The sequence below is a fragment of the Vicia villosa genome, linkage group LG2 (genome assembly GCF_029867415.1).
Source record: "Vicia villosa cultivar HV-30 ecotype Madison, WI linkage group LG2, Vvil1.0, whole genome shotgun sequence".
Classification (NCBI taxonomy): domain Eukaryota; kingdom Viridiplantae; phylum Streptophyta; class Magnoliopsida; order Fabales; family Fabaceae; genus Vicia; species Vicia villosa.
The window spans coordinates 20,232,311-20,244,603 of NC_081181.1; the positions used below are offsets into that span (position 1 = coordinate 20,232,311).

At 41.3% G+C, this 12,293-nt stretch overlaps 1 pseudogene; it reads left to right on the forward strand.

Annotated features, from left to right (window-relative positions):
• Positions 1-4,495: 4,495 nt before the first annotated feature.
• On the forward strand, positions 4,496-5,657 carry LOC131645990 (uncharacterized; annotated as a pseudogene).
• The last annotated feature ends 6,636 nt before the right edge of the window (positions 5,658-12,293 follow it).

The window sequence follows — 12,293 nt, forward strand, 5'->3', positions numbered from 1 at the left end:
GTGGAGGGTATAGTCATGTGCAGGCGCACTTGAGAATCCTTCCGCTCAGTGGAGGTTCCTTGTTGGTAATATATGTTTAGCATGCTTTCGTAGCGAAGACATTATTGCCGCATTGAACTGTAGAAGCTGAGAGACCGTAGAACCCCAACCCATCCTGGCCTTATTAGGACGTGGTGCAGAAACGATCCAGGTGAAGACTTGGATAGTTGTCATGCGGAGAACCACACTCAGACGAGTTTTTCTTGAGAATATTTCTGGCTCATCAGTTTAGTTGTGAAAGCCGGTAATATCCGAAAGAAAAATGTAGACTCTGACGTATCAGTAGAACATGTTGTACAGGTGATTAACTAGATCTATCCCTATTTGGTTCTCTGACCTCATGCTCGTGACGCTGGACCTTTGAACCTGTGTGTACTATGTTTGAATTACCATGTTTGTAGTACCATGTTAGTGTTACCATGTTTGAACTACCATGTTTGCTTTACCATGTTTGAATATGTGGCATCCATGCATCCATGCATTCATACATTCATTAAAAAACCCATCTTTTTCCATAAAAAAAAAAAACATGATTTTTTCCAAAGATTTAGAGAAATTTTCTTTGCAAACATTTTAGGATTTAGTCATGGAGGAAGTAAAAAGGCATACCAAGAAATACGGTTTCAAAGCGCCTGATGTGGGAAAACTGATAGAGTTAGCATCTTCTGTACAAAATCCTTCCAATTTTAGGAAAAGTTATGGAAAACTTTTGCCTATCCTGAACACTCATGTTGATGAAGGACTTCTCAAAACTTTGGTTCAGTTCTATGATCCCGTCTACCGGTGTTTTACCTTTCCAGACTACCAGTTGGTACCGACCTTGGAAGAATATGCCAATCTTTTGGGTATCCCTGTGTCTGACAAAATACCCTTCAATGGTTTGGAAGCCATTCCTAAGTCACATGTCATTGCAACAAATATCCATTTGAAAAAGTCTGAAGTAGAGAGTAATTGGACTACCAAAGGAAACCTCCCGGGTTTAACCTCACACTTCCTGATAAAGAAAGCCTTTGATTTCATCGAAACTGGTAGCATGATAGCCTTTGAAGCTGTACTAGCCTTGCTCATCTATGGGTTGGTTCTGTTTCCCAATGTCGACAACTTTGTTGATGTCAATGCCATAAAGATTTTTCTGATTGGAAATCCTGTTCCGACTTTACTTGGTGACATGTATTTCTCTGTCCATCATAGGAATCGCCAAGGCGGTGGAATCATTGTATGTTGTGCACCTTTGTTGTTCAAATGGATTGTTTCACACTTACCTGAGTCTCCTATTTTCACAGAAAACCGAGAAGGTTTGCGTTGGCCTCGAAGACTTATGTCTCTTACTAATAATGATATCCGTTGGTATACCTTGGCTCGCTGTGGTACAGAAACCATTGAAAGTTGTGGAGAGTTCGCCAACGTACCCCTCATCGGTACACAAGGAGGAATTAACTACAATCCGATCTTAGCCCGACGACAACTCGGGTATGCAAATTCAGTTAAACCTGTTGGTCTCGCAGTAGAAAGCTACTTCTATCAAGAAAGGGAAGATCCTCAAAGGTTGAAGACAAGAATGATGAGAGCTTGGTACGACGTCCGATGGAAAGAAAAAGGTGAGGAAAGGAATTGCATTGCTACGGACGCCTACACTTGCTGGGTAAAGAAAAGAGCAAAGGAGTTTCAAATGCCTTATGATTATGAAAAACCCATGTCTCTTGTGGTACCTCAACTACCCAATATTCCCATTCCCACTATGAAGGAATACCAAGACACTTTAGCCAAGATGAGGTTAGAGAAAAATGCTTGGGAGCACAAGTTTCGTAGGACCGATATGGAAAACAGAAGGTTGAAGAAACAAGTGAAAGATCACGAAGAAACTCTCTACTTTCAAGATGGATGGCTCATGAGTAAAGATGAGAAGATTCGTCAGAAAGACGCTGCAATCAAGAGGTACATCAAAGAAAGCAAGAAAAAACCTGAAGGTTCAACAAGCAACGCTCCAACTCCTGACGATTGGAAGAATATTGTTGACAAGCTAAAGACCGAAAAGGCCGAATTGAAAGCTTATCATGGGAAAGAAATCATGAAGCTCAAGCTGCACAATGCATTTGGTTCTTCGTCTGATGAAGATGCTTAGGATTGTTTAGCTTTTTATTTATCATTTGCTTTTGTAAGGAGCTACGCTCCAATGTTGTAACATTTCCCATTATTGTAATAAAAAAATGAATGAATAAAAGATCAGTTTGTGTTCAAATGTTTGCAAGAAAATAATCTTTAAAATATTTGGAAAAATCATAAATTTCTTTTTGCATACATCATTCTGCATATCGAATCTGTTGTATAGAGTCTTATCTTTTGGATCTTTCTCCAATAGATCGTCAAGCTGTCGCGTCTCAAAGTTTCTCGACCGCGCTCGCAATCAGATCACAGATACAATACTCGTTCAAGCAGAAGAAGAGTAATGGAACACTCTGAACAAGAGAATATTGAGCTCCGTGGTACAGTGACCACTCTTCAGGAAAAATTGGAAAGTCTCACTACTCTGGTTGACTCTTTAATGGCCGCACAGAATCAGCCGCCGCCACCCAACAGTCAAGCAACAGTAACATCTGAGGTTACTACTCCAGTTTCTACGGTTGCATTCGGCATTCCATCTTTCTCCATGCCAGAAGGTTGGGGCACGCCTTTCAGCTTTGGTACAGGTTTCCGCCATAATGTTTCTGGGGTTCAAACATCCACAACTGAAGCGCCTGCTGCACAAAGTTCACTGTTCACTCCAAATCAGGGGGTAACTTTTTCTCAAGTCACTATGGCACTTTCTCAACCCACTATGACAGTTCCGACCCCTACGGTTCACACTGTTCCCTATGATGGCAATGAGATTTATCATGATCAAGGTGATAGCACAAATCCGCGTAATCTTGTGGAAGATCTCCAAGAACAGTTTAACAAGATGCAGTTGGAAGTTAAAGCTATCCGTGGAAAAGATATGTTTGGAAAGAATGCCCAGGAGCTATGTTTGGTTCCTAGTGTACAAATACCTGCTAAATTCAAGGTCCCTGACTTTGAGAAGTACAAAGGTAGTTCTTGTCCGCAAAGCCATCTTGTGATGTATGCCAGAAAGATGTCTACTTATGCAGATAATCATCAGTTGCTTATCCATTACTTTCAAGACAGTTTGACTGGTGCCGCACTGAAGTGGTACACAGGCTTGGATAGCACTAATATTCGAACATTCAATGACCTAGGTGAGGCCTTTGTCCGACAATACAAGTATAACTCGGATATGGCTCCGGACAGAGATCAGCTTCGATCCATGGCTCAGAAAGATCATGAAGCTTTCAAAGAGTATGCCCAACGATGGAGAGAAACTGCTGCTCAGATTAATCCACCGTTAAAAGAGAAAGAGATGACAAAGATCTTTTTGAATACTCTCAGTCCGTTTTATTATGAACGCATGATTGCTAGTGCTCCGAGTGATTTCACCGAAATGGTAAACATGGGGATGCGTCTAGAAGAAGGAGTCCGAACCGGACGTCTGACTAAAGAAGGTGGATCTTCAAGCGGAACCAAAAAGTTCGGAAGTGGTTTCCCAAAGAAGAAAGAACAAAGTGTTGACATGGTATCCCAGGGAAAGCCAAGAGGAAACGTCAATCGTCGACAACAGATTGCTGCTATCACACCAGTCGTTAATACAACACCGAATCCGGGATTCACTCCTCAGTTTCAACAACAACAGCCTCGACAACAGGCTCAACAACTCAACAACAATCAGAATCGTGTGCAAAGAGCTCCACAGTTTGATCCGATTCCAATGACCTATACAGAATTGTACCCTGCTTTGATTGAAAAAGGTCTCGTTCAAACTAGAGCACCACCACCAGTACCTGAGAGACTCCCATGGTGGTACAAAGCTGAGGTCTCATGCCCTTATCATCAAGGAGCACCTGGCCATGATCTTGAGCATTGCATAGCTTTGAAATATGAAGTTCAGAGGTTGGTTAGATCTAATCTTCTCTCTTTCAGAAATTTGAACCCTAATGTGCAAGCAAATCCGCTGCCCAATCATGGAGGGCATGTTGTAAACATGGTATATGGATGTCCTGGCCAATACCGAGTCTATAATATTAACTTCTCAAGAGCAGATTTGGTACAAATGCACGCTACTCTTTGTCGGGGGCCGAATTTTCGCCAGCATCAATACGGTTCCTGTAGAATATGTTGTGTGGATCCTCACGGGTGTTCGATTGTGAGAAGAGATCTCCAAGTTTTGCTAGATAATGGTACTATTGAGATCTACAGAAATAGGGATGAAAATGAAGTTAACATGATAGGATGTTATCCGCATGAGCTTTTAGTCTCAGATATCAACTCGGAAATGCCTACAGTTAACATCATCGTTCCTCATTTCAACATGCCTGAGCGCATGGAAGTTACTTACAACAAGCCGAAGGCTCCTGTTGCTCCTTTGATCATTTGTCTACCTGGACCTGTTCCTTATGACTCTGACAAGGCAGTTCCATACAATTACAATGCCACAATGATAAAGGACGGACAAGAAGTTCCTTTGCCTACTCTCTCATCTGTTGTAAACATTGCTAACAAGAAGTGGACGTGTGTATACTCCACTACCTCCAAAGCAGCCTGTTGCTCCTGTTACCGGGCAAAATCCTGTTGGTACACCAGTAGGGAATCCTGTGGAAACTCCTGTCAGTAATACAAACACTGATGTTGGTCAATCCAGTGGAACCAATGTCAATCCTGATTTTGATGAAATCTTGAAGCTTATCAAAAGAAGTGAATATAAGATTGTGGATCAGCTTATGCAGACTCCTTCAAAAATCTCAATACTTTCATTACTGTTGAATTCAGAAGCCCACAGGGAAGCCCTGATGAAAGTCTTAGATCAAGCTTTTGTAGATCATGATGTGACTGTTGATCACTTTGATGGGATAATAGCCAACATAACAGCTTGCAACAATTTAAGCTTCTGTGATGAAGAACTCCCCGAGGAGGGTAGAAATCACAATCTTGCTTTGCACATTTCTATGAATTGTCAGTCAGACTCTTTGTCCAATGTGTTAGTAGACACCGGATCTTCCTTGAATGTTATGCCAAAAACGACTCTTGCTCGCTTGTCTTACCAAGGAATGCCTATGAAAATCAGTGGTGTGGTAGTCAAAGCATTTGATGGATCGCGAAAATCTGTTATCGGCGAAGTCAACCTTCCCATGACAATTGGTCCACATACATTTCAAATCACCTTCCAGGTCATGGACATACAAGCTGCTTATAGCTGTCTGTTAGGACGACCATGGATCCATGAAGCAGGGGCAGTAACTTCTACGCTCCATCAAAAGTTAAAGTTTGTAACAAATGGAAAATTGGTAACAATAAGTGGAGAGCAAGCCTTGATGGTGAGCCATTTATCCAATTTCTCTTTCATAAGTGCTGATGATGTGGAAGGAACGCAGTTCCAAGGTCTCTCTTTAGAAGACGAATCTTCCAGAAAGAAAGCATCAATCTCTTCTTACAAAGAGGCAATGAAAGTAGTGCAAGATGGAACTACCACTGGCTGGGGGCAAGTTGTGATCCCTACCAAGAATGAAACCAGAGCAGGACTCGGATGTTCACCAACATTCTCAAACTGCACCAAGAAGGATGAAACCCTTCGTCCGATCAAAGAAACATTCATTAGTGGAGGATTCCTTAACCCAATTCCTCAAGAGGTTAATGTCCTTATCGAAGAATGTATCGAAGAAGGTCTACCTGATACTGAAGAAGAATGGAAATGTTATCTCAATGACTCGGGATATATATCTCAGGAAGAACCATATCCTCCTTCAGAGAAATCCAAAGGCAAAGAAACTGAGCCTGTTCCTGCAGAAATCTGGGACACCTTGGGACAACCAAGTGGAAAATTTGATTATATGGTGAAATACACTGCACCTGAAAGTTACAAGATTGCGATTGAGGATATCCAACCAACTGGATGGGGAGATTCCTTTGAATATAATAGTCAACCAGAAGAGGCTTATCAGCCCTGTCAATTTTCTCAGCAGCCTGAAATTACTGAAGGTTTCAGCTTCAATGCATCCGCCAAGGTTTATAATCCTGAAGATGGTTATTATCACATAAATGCCATTTTTGAAGATGAAGGGGAAGATGGTCCCGCAACTGACTCAGAAAGTGTCGCTGACAATGAGTCTCTTCATCCTGAAGACTGGGAAATACATCCTGAAAATTCTGAAGATTGTGACTCATCATATGCTCTTCAAGAAGTAGAAGAAGACCGTTTCAACTCTACAAAGAACAAGGTTGACAAACCAGGACCTTCAAATCCTGCTCGACCAGCGGTCAATGTCAATGCTGAAGATAATTCTGGGGAGAATTTTCCTGAATACATAATGCACAGAGGAGTTCGTTGTTACTGGAAAGCTGTTGACGTTCCGAATGTTGTTCGCCGCTCAAAGTAATCACCTCGCTGTTATTTTGACCTCCTGCCTTGCCCAAAGCAGAGAGATGTTTTATAGGGCTTCGCTTTTAAATGTTCCGCCCAAATAACTTTGTGTATAAGGGCTTTGTTTTAAAAGTTTCCCTCTTTGTCCTGCCCAAGACAAATGAGTTTGTGTTTAGGGCTTTGTTTCAAAAATGAATCATAAATAAAGTGTCATTTTGAATTCCCTACATTATATGTTTTATTTTTTGCTTTTTCTGGAAATGGTAATCCTAAAAAACCAAAATAAAAAAAAAAAAAAACTTTTCAAAAAAATCTGCATACACTCCTGCATTCATAAATTTTCTGAAATAAATATAAATCGCATGTGCAGATTTACTATTGATAAACCCATTGAATGCAATAACCCTATGCCCTCTCCCAACTTTGAGTTTCCTGTGTTCGAAGCCGAAGAAGAGGAAGAAGAGGAGATCCCGGACGAGATCTCTCGATTACTTAAGCACGAGGAAAGAGCCATTCTGCCTCACAAAGAGCCTTTAGAAAAGATCAACTTGGGTTCTGAAGAAGACAAAAAAGAAGTGACGATTGGATCGCTGCTTGATGTTGATATCAAGAGTAAGTTGACAGACCTTCTCAAAGAATATGTTGACGTGTTTGCCTGGTCCTACCAAGACATGCCTGGGTTGGATACCAATATTGTTCAGCATTACTTGCCATTGAAGCCAGAATGTCCGCCAGTTAAGCAGAAATTGCGAAGGACTCACCCTGATATGGCTAACAAGATCAAAGTGGAAGTTCAAAAGCAACTCGACGCAGGTTTTCTTGTCACCTCAGAATATCCTCAATGGTTGGCTAACATAGTGCCAGTTCCGAAGAAAGATGGCAAAGTCAGAATGTGTGTTGACTACCGTGACTTGAACAAGGCCAGTCCAAAAGATGACTTTCCATTACCACATATTGACATGCTGGTTGATAACACTGCTAAGTTCAACGTCTTTTCCTTCATGGACGGGTTCTCCGGTTATAATCAGATCAAGATGGCTCCTGAAGACATGGAGAAGACATCTTTCATCACCCCATGGGGTACCTTTTGCTACAAAGTGATGCCGTTTGGATTAAAGAATGCAGGCGCAACTTACCAAAGGGCAATGACTACTCTCTTTCATGACATGATGCATAAAGAAATTGAAGTTTATGTGGACGACATGATAGCCAAGTCCAGCACAGAAGAAGAACATATTGAATACCTTTTGAAGTTGTTTCAACGACTAAGGAAATATCAGCTTCGCTTGAATCCTAACAAATGTACTTTTGGGGTTAGATCTGGAAAACTCTTGGGTTTCATTGTCAGCCAAAGAGGTATTGAAGTAGATCCCGACAAAGTCAGAGCTATTCAAGAGATGCCTACACCAAAAAATGAAAAGCAAGTAAGAGGATTTCTCGGACGATTGAACTATATCTCCAGATTCATCTCTCAAATGACTGCTACTTGTGGGCCGATTTTCAAGCTTCTCCGCAAAGATCAAGGGGTTGTATGGACTGAAGATTGCCAAAAAGCGTTTGACAGTATCAAAGAGTACCTGTTAGAACCACCAATATTGATTCCTCCGGTTGAAGGAAGACCATTAATCATGTACCTTACCGTGTTGGAAGAATCCATGGGCTGTATGCTTGGACAGCAAGATGAAACCGGTAAGAAGGAGCATGCCATCTATTACTTGAGTAAGAAATTCACAGACTGTGAGTCTCGTTACTCCATGCTCGAAAAAACATGTTGTGCTTTGGCCTGGGCTTCAAAACGTCTCCGCCAATACATGATCAACAATACTACTTGGTTAATCTCCAAAATGGATCCGATCAAGTATGTCTTTGAAAAGCCCGCCTTAACAGGAAGGATTGCCCGATGGCAAATGCTGTTATCCGAATATGACATTGAATACCGTGCTCAAAAAGCGGTCAAAGGAAGCATTCTCGCCGATCATTTGGCGCATCAACCAATTAATGAATATCAATCTCTCAAGTTTGACTTTCCTGATGAAGATGTCTTGTACTTGAAGATGAAAGATTGTGACGAACCGTTACCTGAAGAAGGTCCTGAGCCTGGATCAAGATGGGGCCTAATTTTTGATGGAGCAGTAAACGCTTTTGGCAATGGAATTGGGGCAATCATCATCACTCCCAAGGGTACTCATATCCCGTTCTCCGCCAGACTGCTATTTGATTGTACCAACAACATCGCAGAATATGAAGCTTGTATCATGGGTCTCGAAGAAGCCATTGACTTAAGGATCAAGATCCTCGACATATATGGAGATTCAGCCCTCGTGATCAACCAAATCAAAGACAAGTGGGAAACTTACCACCCTGGCTTGATTCCTTATAGAGATTATGCAAGACGTCTGTTGACTTTCTTCAACAAGGTTGAATTGCATCATATACCTCGAGATCAGAATCGAATGGCAGACGCCTTGGCTACTCTATCTTCCATGTTCAAAGTCAATCACTGGAATGATGTGCCTAAAGTCAGAATCACGCGCCTTGAAAGGCCCGCCTATGTGTTTGCAACTGAAGCAGTCATCGATGATAAACCATGGTTCCACGACATCAAACGCTTCCTTCAAACTCAAGAGTACCCGCTTGGGGCATCAAACAAAGATAAGAAAACTCTAAGGAGACTTTCTGGCAGTTTCTTCCTGAACGGAGATGTGCTATACAAAAGAAACTTCGACATGGTTTTGCTCAGATGCGTGGACAGACACGAAGCAGACATGTTAATGCATGAAGTGCATGAAGGGTCCTTTGGAACTCATTCAAACGGGCATGCAATGTCCAAGAAGATCTTAAGAGCAGGATACTATTGGTTGACAATGGAATCAGACTGTTACAAACATGTGAAGAGATGTCACAAGTGCCAGATCTACGCAGATAAGATCCATGTGCCACCGACTCTACTCAACGTTCTCTCATCTCCATGGCCTTTCTCCATGTGGGGTATCGACATGATTGGAATGATCGAACCAAAAGCTTCAAACGGTCATCGTTTCATCTTGGTAGCTATTGATTACTTCACCAAATGGGTCGAAGCAGCATCTTACGCCAATGTTACAAGACAAGTGGTTGTGAGGTTTATCAAGAATAACATCATTTGCCGATATGGTATTCCCAGCAAGATCATTACTGACAATGGTTCAAACTTGAACAACAAGATGATGAAAGAATTATGTGAGGAATTCAAGATTGAGCATCATAACTCTTCTCCTTACAGGCCAAAAATGAACGGCGCCGTCGAAGCTGCCAACAAGAACATTAAGAAGATCGTCCAGAAAATGGTCGTCACTTACAAAGACTGGTATGAAATGCTGCCATTTGCTTTACACGGGTACCGTACTTCAGTGCGTACTTCAACTGGGGCAACCCCTTTTTCTCTAGTATACGGCATGGAAGCTGTGCTCCCCGTAGAAGTTGAAATCCCATCAATGAGAGTCCTCATGGAGACTAAGTTATCAGAGGCTGAATGGTGTCAAAGCAGATACGATCAGTTGAATTTAATCGAAGAGAAACGTATGACTGCTCTATGCCATGGACAGTTATACCAAGCAAGGATGAAACAAGCCTTCAACAAAAAGGTTCGACCTCGTGAATTTCGAGAAGGTGACCTCGTGCTTAAAAAGATCTTGTCTTTTCAACCAGATTCTAGGGGCAAATGGTCTCCTAATTATGAAGGCCCGTATGTTGTCAAAAGAACATTTTCTGGCGGCGCCATGACTCTTGCAACCATGGATGGTGATGAACTCCCACATCCTGTGAATGCTGATGCAGTCAAGAAATACTTTGTCTAAAAAAATACAAAAGAACAGCTCGGTAAGTTGAAAACCCGCAAAGGGCGACTTAGGCAAAAATGAGCGTCTCGGTGGATTGAAAACCCGAAAGGGCGGTCCAGGCAAAAATTAGAGACAATAAACAGAAAAAATTTATCCTGGTAGATTGAAAACCTGAAAGGGCAATCTAGGCAAAAATTAAGGATTTATGACAAAGTAACTGCATCAGTCCATACTTCGTCACCTGAGAAGTCTGTACTTCATCAAAGGATCTTCAATCAAATCATCGCCAATCTGAAGCGACAAGCACAATTGGAACTCAAAGTTGTTAGGGGGAATAGTGGTTATTGCTTTCAATGTAGCCTTTTCCGCATAATTACCATTTCCAACTTTTGTAAATACTCTATGGAATCACGCCTTTAGCTGATTACCATCCTATTAAATAAATTTGAGCCTTGTGCCCATTTGTTTGCAATCTTTAATTTCTTTCAGCTTGCAAAATGACGCTTTAATTGTGTTATTCACTTTTGAAACAAAAAAAGAAAAAATAAGTTTTAAATGAATTTACTTCACTTTTCTTTTTCAAAATAAAAGCGAAATCTTCCTTTGAGTTGTGAACAACGGAAGGAACATCAGCAGTCGTCTCCACAGGATGAACAAAAGGATTCTCCCTGGAAAAATTGTTGAGACAACGGTATTCTTGTCCCAGAAAAGAATTCTTGAAGCAATTATCCCTCGAGGTAAAGAAGCTCTTCTATCCCCAGCGAAGAAGCTCTTTTATCCCCAGTGAAGAAGATTTTCCATCTCCAGTGAGGAGGTTCTTCCATCTCAATAAGAAAAGATGCTTATCTTCCCCAGAGAAGTTTAAAGCACGCAACACCATTCATCACCTGTGTTATCTACACCATGTTGAAGAACATTCGCCAAGTATCTGGTTGTATTGCGACGTCGGTCCCTCTCCAGTATACGCTCTTTTGTCTGTCAGTATTGTCAGCATGCATGCTACATTCATGACATTCATCATTCATACATATTTGCATCATTTATGCATTCTTGCATTTTTCAATACTTACTTGTTTAGGATATATCTATCCCAAAAAAAGAAAAAGCAAAAAGAAAAAAGAAAAGAAAAGGAAAAAGAAACAGATATGGGCGTGTCATCTCTCCAAGTAGGTTGTCACCCATAAGCAAAAAGAACATTTTCTTTCTCCAGTTCCCCACTGAGATCATTCCTCGTGGAAGAAGGTTGCTTTAGTTTCTCCTCTCAAAACAAAGGAGAAAATCCCCAGTTGAGTTCATTCCTCATGGGTACAAAGTCTTGTTTGACTGTCTCTTTCCAATTCATTCTTGGTTAGAACCCTGTCTTTACCAAAGATTCAAATTCCGATTCCTCAAACAGAGTCGTGAAAAATAGAACCATAAGCAATAGCCTCGTCATCTGAGCAGCTTATGTCTCTTTCAAAAGTTTTTTCCTCTCAAGGAAATCAATCATGAAGACCACTTGACGATCAGGGCCTTATTACTGTTCACAAGGCTGAATAACCAGTAATTCCCCTAACAAAGTCTCCAGAATCATTTTATCACTCGGCTGATAATTGATCATGTCTTCAAAACCACTATCACGAGGCTGGTAGTCGGTAACCCTTTTGTTCTGGTTATATTATTAACATGTCTATCACAATGCTGATAGTCGGTAATATTAACCGAATCTTTGAAACTCTTTTTACCTTGTCAAGTCTATCACCATGCTGATAGTCGGTAACACAGTTTCATACCTTTCACCTTCGCATTATTAAACAAGTCTATCCCCATGCTGATAGTCGATAATGTCGATAGGTAAGCTTTTCTTACAAAGCTATCATTCCCCGGTGAAGCATACACTTGCTTTCCCGAAAAGATAAAACGGATTCTCTCCCTAAAACGGATTGAGACATCCCTCCCAATCTCTTTTCCCCAGCGGAGTCAGTTCTTGATATTCCCTCGGTAAAGATATC